This window comes from Delphinapterus leucas, chromosome 20 (assembly GCF_059928025.1).
Source record: "Delphinapterus leucas isolate spDelLeu-1000000601 "Yukka" chromosome 20, BTC_Dleu_Yukka2, whole genome shotgun sequence".
Taxonomy (NCBI): domain Eukaryota; kingdom Metazoa; phylum Chordata; class Mammalia; order Artiodactyla; family Monodontidae; genus Delphinapterus; species Delphinapterus leucas.
In genome coordinates, this window is record NC_143148.1 from 26,120,149 (window position 1) to 26,133,253 (window position 13,105).

The following is a 13,105-nucleotide window of genomic DNA, read 5'->3' on the forward strand; positions in this document are numbered from 1 at the left end:
CCCTTAAGATCATCTGTGCTACTAAGGATGTAACGTACACCATGATGACTACAGTTACCATTGCTGTATGATATATATGAAAGCTGTTAAGAGAGTACATCCTAAGAGTTCTCATTATAAGGTGAAATTTTGTTCTCTTTATTTTTTCCATTTCTTTTTTTTGCGGTACGCGGGCCTCTAGCTGTTGTGGCCTCTCCCATTGCAGAGCACAGGCTCCGGACGCGCAGGCTCAGCGGCCATGGCTCACGGGCCCAGCCGCTCCGCGGCATGTGGGATCTTCCAGGACCAGGGCACGAACCTGCGTCCCCTGCATCGGCAGGTGGACTCCCAACCACTGTGCCACCAGCGAAGCCCCTCCATTTCTTTTTATTGTATCTATATGAGATAATGGATGTTTGCTAAACCGATTGTGGTAATCATTTCACAATATATATGTCAAATCTTTATGCTGTACACCCCAAACTCATACAGTGATATATGTCAATTATGTCTCAGTAAAACTGGGGAAAAAAAAGAGCATCTATTCTAGATGGGTAAGACAGATGATAAAACAATAACCAGAATAAGTAAATTATTGAGTATGTTAGAAAATGATAAAAGCTGTGGAGAAAAATAAAACAAAGGAGGGGGCATAGAGAATGCCGTGGGGAGGAGTGTTGCAGTCTTATGTAGTGTGGTCAGGGCATGCCTCAACGAGACTTGAAAGGAGGCAATTCCCATAAAGATATAGAGGTTTCAGCAAAGGGCTGGTACACAGTAGGGACTCCAGAAGCCAATTAGCCATGATGATGAGGGTGATAATGATGGTGATGGGGATGATGGAGATGGTGATGGAGAAGATGAAGGAGAGGGACAAAGAGAACGGGGAGGGCTTCCCTGGTGGCGCAGTGGTTGAGAGTCCGCCTGCCGATGCAGGGGACATGGGTTCGTGCCCCGGTCCGGGAGGATCCCACGTGCCACAGAGCAGCTGGGCCGGTGAGCCGTGGCCACTGCGCCTGCGCGTCCGGAGCCTGGGCTCCGCAGCGGGAGAGGCCACAGCGGTGAGAGGTCCGCGTACTGCAAAAAAAAAAAAAAGAGAGAACGGGGAGGAGTCAGTAATGGGAAGTCCTTTGCAAGAACTGTTTCCTGAGCAGCCTGTCACCAGGCAGTTCCGTTCTCTCTGTTTGCTCTCTGTTTCCTCCAGCCCTTGGGCCTGGCAGCGTCTCATGCGGCCGTTTCCGGCACCAGAAAAGGTGCACAAATAGTGGCCAATTCCTTCAGAAATTCATCTTTCAAAAATTGCTTTCCATCCATTTTGCTCCAATTCCGTTTTATTTATTACCTAGCGGTGAGCAAGCAGATGGAGCCATTGTTTTCTCGGAGCTGCTTGAAAGAGACGCATTGCAATTGTGCAGCAGGCTCGGGCGCTGATTTATGGGCTCTGTGCCCCAGGAGCCAGGGCCGATGCCCCTTCCCGCACCTACAGCTGGCAGAACGTAACACTGTCTGGCCTGACTCTTCGTGGGCTGCCATTTGGGGAGGTGCCACAGGTGCCGACATGTTACCTGGTCAAAGACACCTTACCCGCTCCCATCCTGTGCCCGCGTTGAAGTCCCTCCCTCCAGGCCTCTAACCCTGGTCTCACCTCAGTGAGCAGGCTGGAGAAAAAATGTTTCTCAAGACAAAGGCAATTCCTCCTGACAAAGGAAACGCCAGACCACATCTTTAATCATCTGAGCTTTCAGAGAGCTTCTCGGTTGGGCCATTTAGAAGTTATTATAGAAGCTAATCTCTTCTTTGACATTTTCTATTGAATTTTCAGTTCCCTCATTCAAACTTGAAAAGATTATGACCCCATAATGTGGCCTATAAACCCACATTATAACTACCAATTGGACCAAATCTTTTTCTTTCCTGCTTACTTGGTGTGTGACTGGGTAAGCTGTCTGACTTCTCCAGGCCTTAGTTCCCACATCTGTAAAATGGGGTGGCTCTTGGTGGCGAGGAGTCAGCGAGGTAATGCACGTGGACTGCTTAGCTCTACATCAGGTGCGTGATGAACGTTCAAGAGATGTTACCTAGTATCGTTTAAAAATATGATGATTGTCTTTCCTGTCAGAGCTAAATTTCCTCTGTTAATTTGGAATCTGCAAGCCAGCTGAGTTTCTACCCACGTGACTTAGGACGGCTATTTTATTCAAACTGACCCTCATATTTTATAACTATGAAATGAGGAGAGCAACCTCCCCCCTAGGGCTCTGGAAAGAAAAGAAACACTATATGTAGAAGTACATTAAAAAGTACATCGTAAAAGTACAAATCCCTGAATAAAGGCTGGGTACTGCCATCTTTTTATAAATAAGGTCTGCATTTATTTTCAAGGTAGATCTATTGCCCAACAGAGACACACACGGGCCTCCTGCAGCCCTCTGCCTAACTTCACACAGGGTCTTGTGTCCTCTCCTCCAATGCCTGGCAGCCTTGGGTGACAGGGACAGAGTGAGCCCCCTCCCCTCCCTGAAGGCTTCCCCTAAAAATATTCTGCAGGAGGTGAGTCTGGGGTTCTCCTTGGTTCAGATGACTTCAGCATATTTGGGGGACTCATAGGAAACCCCCACTTAGCAATCAGAGTCTGGAGTCTTGGCTGCTACAAGATTAGGAAGCGGTTGGCTTCCTATTTTATTTCCCTTATGTGATCTCCTGGCTTTTCTCCCAGCTTTTCTCCTATTTTGTTATTTGCTTGCTAACTGAATGATGCTGGGCCCAGGGAGAGACCTAAAGAGCCAGAAGGCTAGGAACTTCTGAATCTACAGTGTTTTGGAGGACGCAGACGATGGTACTGTGACGCGAGCTCCCAGGACGGGAGGCAAATGTTGCAGTCGGGGAGGAGTATGGTGGAAAGCTCGTCCATATTGGTCCTTCTGGCGGTGTTGCCTTCCTGTGTCTCTTCCTCCTGCCATCTTCCCATCAAAACGTGTCACACTGAGAGGGAGCTAGATTGGGAATGTCAGCTTAAAACATCTGTGTGAGAGCTCCTCTCCCTGAATCGGTCCTGACCTATGATGTAAGGTAATTCCTAACACATGGAAGACTTTCGGGATCGATATAATCTCCAAAGATTCTTCCAGGCCAATTGTGCCCTATGTCTCTGTCTCAGAAACCTAAGCTCCCTTGCGGTTACAGCCTTAAGAGGTTGTGTCCCGTCTAATGAGCCCCTTTTTCTTCATATGTTCTAGATCAGCAGAGCCCAATAAAACTTTCTGCAATGATGGAACTGTTTTATATCTGTGCTGTGCAATATGGTAGCCACTGGCCACAAGTGGTTATTGAGCACATGTGGCTCATGTGGCTGAGGGACTGAATTTTTAATTTAATTTAATTCATTTAAATAGCCACATTGACCATATGATATCACTTATATGTGATAAGTGTATCACATTTGTGTATCACATTTGTATCACAACACAAATGAACATATCTATAAAACAAACATACTCACAGACACAAAGAACAGACTTGTGGTTGCCAAGGAGCTGGGGGTAGAGGGATGGAGTGCGAGTTTTGGGATTAACAGATGCAAACTCTTATATATAGAATGGATAAACAACAAGGTCCTACTGTATAGCACAGGGAACTATAGTCAATATCCTGTGATAAAACACAATGGAAAAGAATATGAAAAAGAGTATATATCATTTTCCTGTACAGCAGAAATTAACACATTATAAATCAACTATACTTCAATAAAATTTAAAAAAAAATAGCCATACTGTGGCTAGGGCTACTGTATTGAACAACACAGCTTTCAACAGTCTCTCCTTTGTTTCACGGAGTCACTGTTTGGCCAAAAGGAATTGCTTGAGGGACTCCAAGGTGCCAGCCCCCATGCCAGGCTCTGCAGGGGACAGATGAGAAGAGAAGGCTTAGTGCCTCCTCCATGCATCGGAAAGGTTTCACTTCTCACCTGGGAGGAAAGGTGGAGAAGGAGCAATTGAAGGCGGAAGCAAGTGCTGGGGGAAGAAGCTGAGGATGCTGTTAGTCTTGTCTGCCAAACAGAGAATGAGTTCCTGGACGGCAAGGGTCAGCTCAGCCCAGGCCGAGTGCACAGTGGTTGCCTAATAAGGACAGAAGTGCTAAGAGGGACACACAGTCTTTAGTCAGGGACCCACTCAGCCATCTGGGCATCTTGGCATGGCAGGGAGTGATGGAAGGTAGGAACTCCTTGGAGCTGATACCTGGTCCTGTCTCAGGAGAGAACCAGGACACAAATACCGTCTCATCCCCAGAAAAACCCCAGGGCACCACCCCCCAGCCCACTTAGCAGCACCGGTTCCCAGTGCTCATAAGAAATGACCAATGACATCCAAACTTAGTTCCTTTCCATGACTCTTTCCGGAAGGGTGATCTGGCTGAACTCTCTGTCAGATACCAGGGGCACATTGCAGCCTCCTTCCCTGATGGCTTTAATCACCGAGAAATCATTGAGGTCTGCTGGCTTGCTGGCCTCTCTGCGCAGGGCAGGTGGGTTCTGTCCCTCTATCCAGGAGGAGCGGTTTCCCTGAGTCACAATCAGCTCTGACTCTCCCTGGGAGCTGAGCCTCCCTCCGCTTTTGCCCAGAATAGACAGTCTCTGCTTTCAGGACAACAACTCTTGCTCCATGAATGTCAGAGTAGATTTTTTTTTTTTTTTGGCAACAATTATTGTGAAAAATTTCTCCAACTTGTGCAGGAAGCAAATGACTATACCATTTATTTAATAAATACTCATAGTGTTTTCTATGTGCCAAGACTGTTCTATGTGCTTTACAAATATGAATGTGGCTCCGAATTATAACAATGCCAGGAGGCAGCTCTGTTCTGAAGATTGAGGAAGCCGAGGCACTAGTAACTGAATTAACTGGTGGGTGAACCTGCAGGGTGACCATCCATCCCAATTTGCCTGGGACTGAGGGGTTGCCTGGGACATGGGACTTTTGGTGCTAAAACCAGAACACTTCCGGGTAAACCAGGATGAGTATTTGGTCATCCTATATCCTGGAGAAGTTTGGCTCTAGAGTTCCTGCTTTTAATCTCCATGCTCTGTCTTCTCAGTGTGGGCACTGAGGGTACCTGGCAGAAGGTCAGTGAATCAGAGTTAGCTTTGTCCTAAAGACAGATATATATCTGTATCTATCTATCTATCTATATCTATATCTATATCTATGTATATATAGCTGTATATATATGTATATAGCTTTGTCATATGTTTGGCCCATATATATAGCTTTGTCCTATAGTCTTATTCTATAGATGAGAAAGCTGAGGCATGGCTGATACTCACCCAGACCTCAAGCAAGTCAGAAGCAGAAATGGCACTGCACCTTGATCTACCAAGTCCCAGCCCGGGGATCAGTTCATAGGTTTCTGGAATTTCTTTATTCATTTAAACCCCATATCTATGGAAAAGGGATTCACGTCCTATAGGAAAGGACGTGAGAACAAGTTGCCAAAATACAGGCAGCAAAAGAAAATCATGACCAGAGTTTAATGCGAATACACCAGCTTTAGTAGGTAATTTGGCCTTGAGCTTACTGGCACCCACAGTATAAAAGGAACGCCGTCAGAGTTTCCTCTGAGGAGCCAGAGTGTTATTATTGTTTATAGCTGAATTATACTCCACTCAAGATTCTTCGATAGAAACTATTTACTAGGAGAAGGTGCTTAGTGCTAGTTTCCTGCAAAGGCAGAAGCATATTTCCATGGTCGCCCATACCATCCCTTTCTAAAAGCCAGGGCATCTGCTTAAGGTACAAGTCAGGAAAGTGACCCAGAAAGTGGCTAAGCTAGGGTGGTCCAGGTTTGAAGACCTCTGAGGGCTCAAATATAATCCCAAAATCTCTGATGCAGGGGTGCGCCTTATACAATAGTTACAACGAATGGTTTAGGGGCCTGGAGGTCTGCCTGCTCCTCTCAGCTGCCACCACAGCCTGAGGCTTTCCCAAGAGCCACAAAGACTCTGGAGTGAATTCTCTGCTCTGGGTCCTGCCTGAGGACAGAACCAGGCCTTTGGAAGCCTGACTGGCAATTCCCTGGCCTTGAGGGCACCCTGAGCTTTAGGGTGGGTGCCCACCAGCATTGCCTCATCCTACCCTGTATTCCAGAGGCCAGGTCTCAGCTGGGCAAAAGCGGGCATTCCCTGGTACCCTTGCCTGAGGCTGGGGGATGGTTGACTGCTCAGCCAGAAACGATCTGATTCATCCTTGTTAGTTTCTCATCACGTTTTTTTGTTTGTTCGTTTTTTTTTTTTTTTTTTTTGCGGTACGCGGGCCTCTCACTGTTGTGGCCTCTCCTGTTGCGGAGCACAGACTCCGGACACGCTGGCTCAGTGGCCATGGCTCACGGGCCCAGCCGCTCCGCGGCATGTGGGATCTTCCCAGACCGGGGCACGAACCCGTGTCCCCTGCATCGGCAGGCGGACTCTCAACCACTGTGCCACCAGGGAAGCCCTCATCACGTTTTTTGTTGGCTTTTCTTTTAAACAATTTCTTGGGTTTCTTTTAAGGTCGAGGAGGAGGATGCCACTGGGGGAGGTGGGAGAGCCCCACCCTAATCAAATCTGAGAGGAGACAGGGTAAAAATTAACCTTCATTTGAATATGTAAACAAACACTGCGCTTTGTAACTTCCAGCTGTCCTTGGCTTGGGTCGCTGAGGAGCAGCCCAAGGTGATTCATCTGCCAGGTCTCTTCACGGCAGGAAAAACTTTCTTCTTCTTCTTTTTTTTTTAACACCTTTATTGGAGTATAATTGCTTTACAATGTCGTGTTAGTTTCTGCTGTATAACAAAGTGAATCAGCTATACATATACATATATCCCCATATCCCCTCCCTCTTGCATCTCCCTCCCTCCCACCCTCCCTATCCCACCCCTCTAGGTGGTCACAAAGCACTGAGCTGATCTCCCTGTGCCATGCGGCTGCTTCCCACTAGCTATCTGTTTTACAGAAAAACTTTATTCTTAAAGGCTTTTTACACTTGAATAGGTGCTAAATAATAATAATAGGGCAAGACTGAAAGAAACCCTTTCCCCTGGAAGGGTGTCACCACAGGCGGGATGAAGAACTGAAGAACTCCAGTTTGGGAAGGTGTGACAAAATCTGGGTTGATGAATGCTGACATTCTGAATACAATCACTCCATGCCTTCACCTAGGTCAAGAAACGACATTGTTTTCCTGAGCCGGGGTGACAGCGAGGTGACAGAGATTAATAGCTTGGTATTGACTGAGCAACTTCTAGTTCCTTATCTTTGTCAAGTCAAGGCTGTGTCCAAGGGCTGAAAGTGTTATTAGACTTATAATTGCAAAGACATTTAAAGGGTTTCCCCTTAAGGGACTGTGAAATCCAATAAACCTTTCACAGAACCTCCAGCACCGGAGCACGAAGCCTGTCTGGGAGAGTAGCGTGCTGCCAGCCAAGCGCCGGGAAACCTTGAAGCCGCCAGCATTGAATAATGTTTGATTTATGAAGTTGGTTTTGCATTTGTATCAGTTGTTTTATTAAAAATATATGAAAGGAAGTTTTAAATATGAGCAAGCCCTGTAAGTGCTCGTCTGCAGCCAGCCCCCGTCTGGCCCAGCCTCGTGCTGCCTCCTGGCCGTTCCCTCCGTCCAGGAGGAGCCGGGAGAGAGGAACCCGTGGCTAATTTGTGGGGTTCATTTGGTCTGCCGGGATTAAGTCTCAATTTCTCACCTGGGTTTAGGGGCTGGAGGATGGGGAGTGGGTGGGTACGGAGTCAGAGGGTTTGAGATGTTGTCTGTAAGGTGGCTCCGGGGCATCTCTCAGCTGGGCTGCATTTCCTTGTCGGTAGCAACCGCTTCTACTTCTGGAAGAGGTGTTCCCGCTTCCTTTCAGGAAGGCTGTGGCACCAGAGGATGTAGGCAGGGAGAAGATTGGTTTGTAGGAGACCTGTTTGGGATGCTGGATGTAGGGACCGGGGACTGCGGAGCAGGTTAGGACTCTGGGCCTCAGTTTTCCCATCTGTCAAATGACACGATTGAACACGATCCTCACTCCCTGCCCCTCTACTGCCCTAGCATCACCTTTGGTCCCGTTGTTCCTTGGAGCGGTGAGAGGAGCTCACTCAGCAGGGCAAGACCTTCAAGCCCAGGCCCTCAACACTTCATGAGCAGAGGAGCACTCCAGAGAGAAGAGTGCCCATGAAAAGAGCAGGGAATGAGGTCCAGTGGGTGGGGCAGGCTACTGACATCCTGGAATGAGGCGTGTTGAAGCATGTTGGTAAAAAGGGCTTCTGTCTTCAGGGCCAGCCTAGGTGGCAGCCAGCACGCAGGCCACGTGGGGGGGCTGTGGGCATTTGCAGACACGTGGGAGGGCATCCACTCCACCTAGGACTTAGGAACGTCCCTACAGGACGGTGCTTCTCAAGGAGTGAAGTGGCCTCTGCTCCTCTCGCCCACCAAGCTTTCAATGAGGCGTCCAGGCAGTCAGAGGTATGGAGGCTCTTAGGGTCTGACCTCAGTAGCCCTCTCTCCAGAGGGTGTCCCTCTGTTCTTCCTGCCCCACCGGCAGTGAGGAGGCGGCTGCCACAGCCCTACCTTTGTATCCCTCCATGTCCCCTGTGTCAGGCACAGACGTGGTACTTAATAAATATTGGTTCAACGAGAGGATAAAGGCCCTTCATCAGCTCCCATTCTCTCTTCCACACCATCAATAACAGCAAAGGTGGCCAGCCAGCATGGCAATTCTGCCAGAGGCAGAATTTTGGCATCTGCCAAAATTGGGGGGAGGGGAGCTTATTTCAGGTTTGACCTGGGAACCTCCTTAACAGGTGGGTGGTTTTGAAAGTCCTGAAGTGCTCTCTGGTGCTCTAGGGCTGTACCCCAGTCAGGAGGCTGGGGGAGGGGGAGCCATAACAGGCCTCAGGGATGGGCCCTGGGAGCCCTTTGTCGGGGTGGTCTCTCCCTCTCTCTCTACCTCCCTCTTGCAGTGAGGGGAAAGTCTGGGCATCTTGGGGGTCCCACATCCACTGTTACCTCACTGTTCCACTAGCCTCACACCACTGCCCTGTGCCTGGCTCATTGTAGATAAGTATGTGTTGAATGGATCAATGAATAAATGAAGCTATCCATCAACTCCAACAGCACCCAACCCATTAATGCCACCCCAGGTGGCCGGCCGGCCAGCACGCTGGCTCTGCTGGGGAGATGTGGGCATTGCAGGCACTGCCTGCTCTGGACCATGTTGTGGTTTTCCTCCATCTTCCTAGTTAAAAACTCCTTCTGTAGGTGTTATAACTCATCACCACAGGCCTTCTAATCCTTGGTCTCCCAGTACCTTGCACTTGTCCTCAAGACAGTTTAGCAGCCTTCTCTGAACCGCTTCCACATGCCAGGCACAGCCATGGGAGACAGCAGGGAGGGCAGCGGTTAGGTAGCCAGACAGATCCGGCTTCAAGTTGTGACTCTGCCACTTTTCAGCTTGGGCAAGTGATTTCATCTCTCTGAGCCTCAGTGTTCTCACCTGTAAGATGGAGACAAATATTGAGATCTGCCTTAGGGGGCCGTCCTGGAAAAGAAGGATGCGGAAGCATCAAATATTTACTCACCATTGGCAGCGTGCTGAGCTCTTGAGGTTCAGTGCTCTGAGGTATGGACCACTATCATCCCAGGATTCCCGCTTGACATGTGAGGACATGGAATCCAGAGAGGTTACGTTGCTTAACCAAAGTTGCGTAGCTCACAAGTGGCTGTGAAGGGTTTGGACCAGGTCTGGCAGAACTTGAGTGTGATTCCAAAGCACACAGTTATTATGAACTCGCTCCGTACTCCAGATGCCTGTCATGGATGTTTCGAGGTGGCCCGTTGATGCTGAGAAGGAGAGGGGGTACTTCTTCCTGATGCTCAGTGCTGACCACTGATTCAACACATCCTTTGTGAGCACTTCTCACCTGCAAGGCCCTCATCTCGAGGCTGGAGATGCAGGTTTGAATCAGACAGACCCATGGTCGGTAGCATGCCTGCTCCGAGGCATTCCTTCAAATCACAGAGGACTGACTTGGTGGAGGGCTGCCCTGGGTGGTGGAGGACGGAAGAGTGGGGTACGGAATGTGCAGCCAGCTGACCCCTCAGGTTTATAACCCAAGGCCAGGGCTTCCTCCCGTCATGGCCCTGTGGATCCCTGGGACTCCTTACTTTTCTTAGGCTAGTAGGCAGAAAGTGTGGTTCCCTGGGGCAAAGCCAGCCGAGGCAGCGGTCACGTTGCACCTGAGACAGGGCCTAAGAGGGCCAGGTGCTGGGTCCAGGCTGAAAGCTAGTACTCTTGAGCTGGCACAGCCCTCCAGGAGGCAGGCAGGAGGAATGAGGGAGAGCAGACCTCTGGCCCTTCCTCTCTGGGCACTGGCCCTCCACCCAAGGGGGGGCCGTGTCAGTAGGCAATGCTGGTCTTCAGGGCAGATGGCAGAGGGGCCTGCTCCCCAGGCTGCTGACTTTGGGAAGCCTTTCAGAGCTCTCCGCCCCCTGCCAGGGCTGCTGCTTTCCCAAAACAGATGGCCCCAGCCCTCCTCCGTCTCATCCTTCTTCCTGTTCCCTGCTCCCCTCACTGTGCACTTACTTGCTCTGGGCGGGCCAGGTGCTCTCCTATGTCCTCCACGCCCCTGCATAGCTCCTGGCCCTGAAGTTCTCGTTAATTCTCCTGCATGCTCAGGCTTACCTTGTCTCTTCCTGCACCAGCTAAGCCCTGGGGCCCTCACACCTTGAGAGGAAATAGTCCTGGGAGGTGTCACTGGAGACCATGTCACCTCTTAGCACATAGGACCCTGGTAACCTTTGTGCTGCCAGCCTTGTAACACCCACCTTCCGGCCCTGCCTCCTGGCTGGCAGGTTCGAGCCCTATAATTCTCGAAACCCTTTGTTCTTCCCTGCCTGCTAGTAGTTCAGGCTGACTCAGTCTTTTGCAGGGTTGAGCTCTTGTGACATTGAATCTGTGGGACTGTGGGCTGTTTGGAAGTTGGTCTTGAAGGTTGGTCTTCAACAGTCTGTCATGCTTTGTGTTTTTCACCTGCTTTTGATCAAACTTGAGCAGAGGTTTTCAGTGCTGTGGGGTTTTAGAAACTGGAGACACCAAGGATTGGGAGGAACAGAGAGGAACTCAGGAAGGACAGACAGAGAGGGATCTAGAGACAGTCCCCCTTGAAGGGGTTCTTACATCACCCAGCGGCTCCCACGCTGGCTGCAGACTCAGATCACTTGGCCTCCTCTGCCCCAGGTCCAAAGCGCTCTGGCCATCAGGCCATCTGGAGGGCAAATCAACCTGCTTCCCGGAGGTTTCACTGTCTTGTGTGTCTCTCCATGGGATTTCCCAGGGCTCAGTCAGCTAACCTGTTGAACTAGCCCATGCAGATGTGTCACTGGGGAGGTTGACACGGTCTCTTTCTCCTTCGAGAACTGGGCTACCCTTTAATTGGACTGAGGCAGTCAGGATTCTTTTGGAGCAAATGACAGAGACCCAAGCCAGGTTGATTTGATCCAAAAGGAGAATGGACTGGCCCCCACAACTGAAAAGCAACTGTGGGTTCAGGCAGCAGAATTCAAGGCTCAAATGCCTATTTTGGAACTTGGTTTCTCTCCGTCTCTCAGTGTTCTTTTCTTCTGGGTCACTCTTCTCAAGCAAGCTGGTCCCAAGTGGTGCCACCAGCAGCCCCGGATTTACACCCTTTTCTTCGCTGCTCTGGTGGACTTCTGTAGACTGAGTCTCCCTGGACCAACCTAGGCTACATGCCCGTCTCTGAGCCAATCACGAGAGGGGCAACGAGTTGATTGGTCAAAAGCGGGGCATGTGCCCAACCTGGAGTTGGGCCAATGCCAAGTAGACCACATGGATTCAGAGTGGGGTCCAGGCAGGGGAGGAAATCTAACACCCAGTAAAGGGTCACTGCAGACATTCAAATTTTCCAGCTGTCCTACCTTTGCTGATGCTGTTTCTTCTGTCTGGAGCTGTTGTCCCTCCTCCCTGCTTTGCTTCCCTACCCTTCACCTCCCACCTCCTCATGTTGAGTTAGTTGTCAATTTGATGTCAGTATGTTACTTGGAGAGATCTTTCCTCTTTCGGTGTCTCAGTGTATACAAAAAAAGAGGGTTAGAATAAACCCCGTGGCTTCTTCCAGCTCCTAAATATTAAGCTTTTCAGGGCTCAATTGAAGTGCTGCCTCCACCAAGCAGGCCTCCGGTATGTCCTCCATCTGCACAGCCTGATTTTGCCTTGAGTCTTGGCTGTTATGTTATACATTTTGTCTCCTTCTTATCCCACAAGCTCCTCCAGGGTGGGATCATGTGTGATTCATCTCCGATTCCTTGACAGAATCTCGCACACAGTAGGTGCTCATAAGACCCTCAGGAGTTAGACCTGGGTAGCTTCTGTATTTGATTCTTCCCCCATGTTAAAAAGTGAAGCAATGCCAAAACAGGGCAACAAACATTTAAAAATAATTTTTTTTAATGTTTTCTTTGAACAAATTAGTGCTTTAACACTAAAGCAAATATAACACAACAGTTTACTACTCTGTGCCCATAAAATACATGTCTGAGTAATTTTGATTAATGCAAAACTGTCCGAATATTTATGGCAAAATAATGGCACTTCAGAACTTTTGATTCAACACACAGGGTTATACCAATTATGTTGTAAATGATAGCTATGTGTCACTCATAATCCCCCAACTTAGTTCTGCTTTCAGTGCTCTACCACAGGTGACAATGTCCTACAATGTAATTTGCTATTCACAAGATAATTATGGGATTTATTTTTAAGAATTTAATTCACAGTGCATGCCAGGTGGTGGGGTCGGGGGAGGAGACCCATGTTTGAAGTTGGAGGATGAGTGTCTTATTTCAGTCCTCTTGTGTATCACTGTGACTTTAGGTATCATGTCCTTTGGTGAAAACATGGAGTCTGAATTTGAGGCCTTCTGTGAATCTGCAGCTGCCTCCCGTTTCTCCTGATCTCCTGATCAGCAGTACGCTCACTGGGCTTGTGAAATCACCTTTACTGCTGCTAATTCAGAGGTCTGACAGTGCAGTGGAGATGTGGGGGCTGACAGGCAGGGAGGGTGGTGCTGGGACCGGCTGGCATGGGC

At 49.2% G+C, this 13,105-nt stretch overlaps 1 long non-coding RNA gene across 9 annotated transcripts in view; it reads right to left on the reverse strand.

Annotated features, from left to right (window-relative positions):
* Nucleotides 1–11,441, reverse strand: part of LOC149744632 (uncharacterized) — a 57,523-nt gene extending 46,082 nt beyond the window's left edge. For 5 of the 9 annotated variants that reach the window (XR_016390961.1, XR_016390960.1, XR_016390957.1 and 2 more), the window contains exons 1-2: nucleotides 9,581–11,327; nucleotides 7,708–9,495 (exon numbers count right to left, since the gene is read on the reverse strand). This is a non-coding gene — a long non-coding RNA (uncharacterized LOC149744632). Of the gene's footprint in view, nucleotides 1–429; nucleotides 1,057–1,901; nucleotides 2,058–3,478; nucleotides 3,628–6,870; nucleotides 7,165–7,485; nucleotides 9,496–9,580 lie in introns of those variants that run through there. The other 4 variants (XR_016390958.1, XR_016390962.1, XR_016390963.1 and 1 more) reach the window with 4 other exon arrangements.
* Between the last annotated feature and the right edge of the window lie 1,664 nt (nucleotides 11,442–13,105).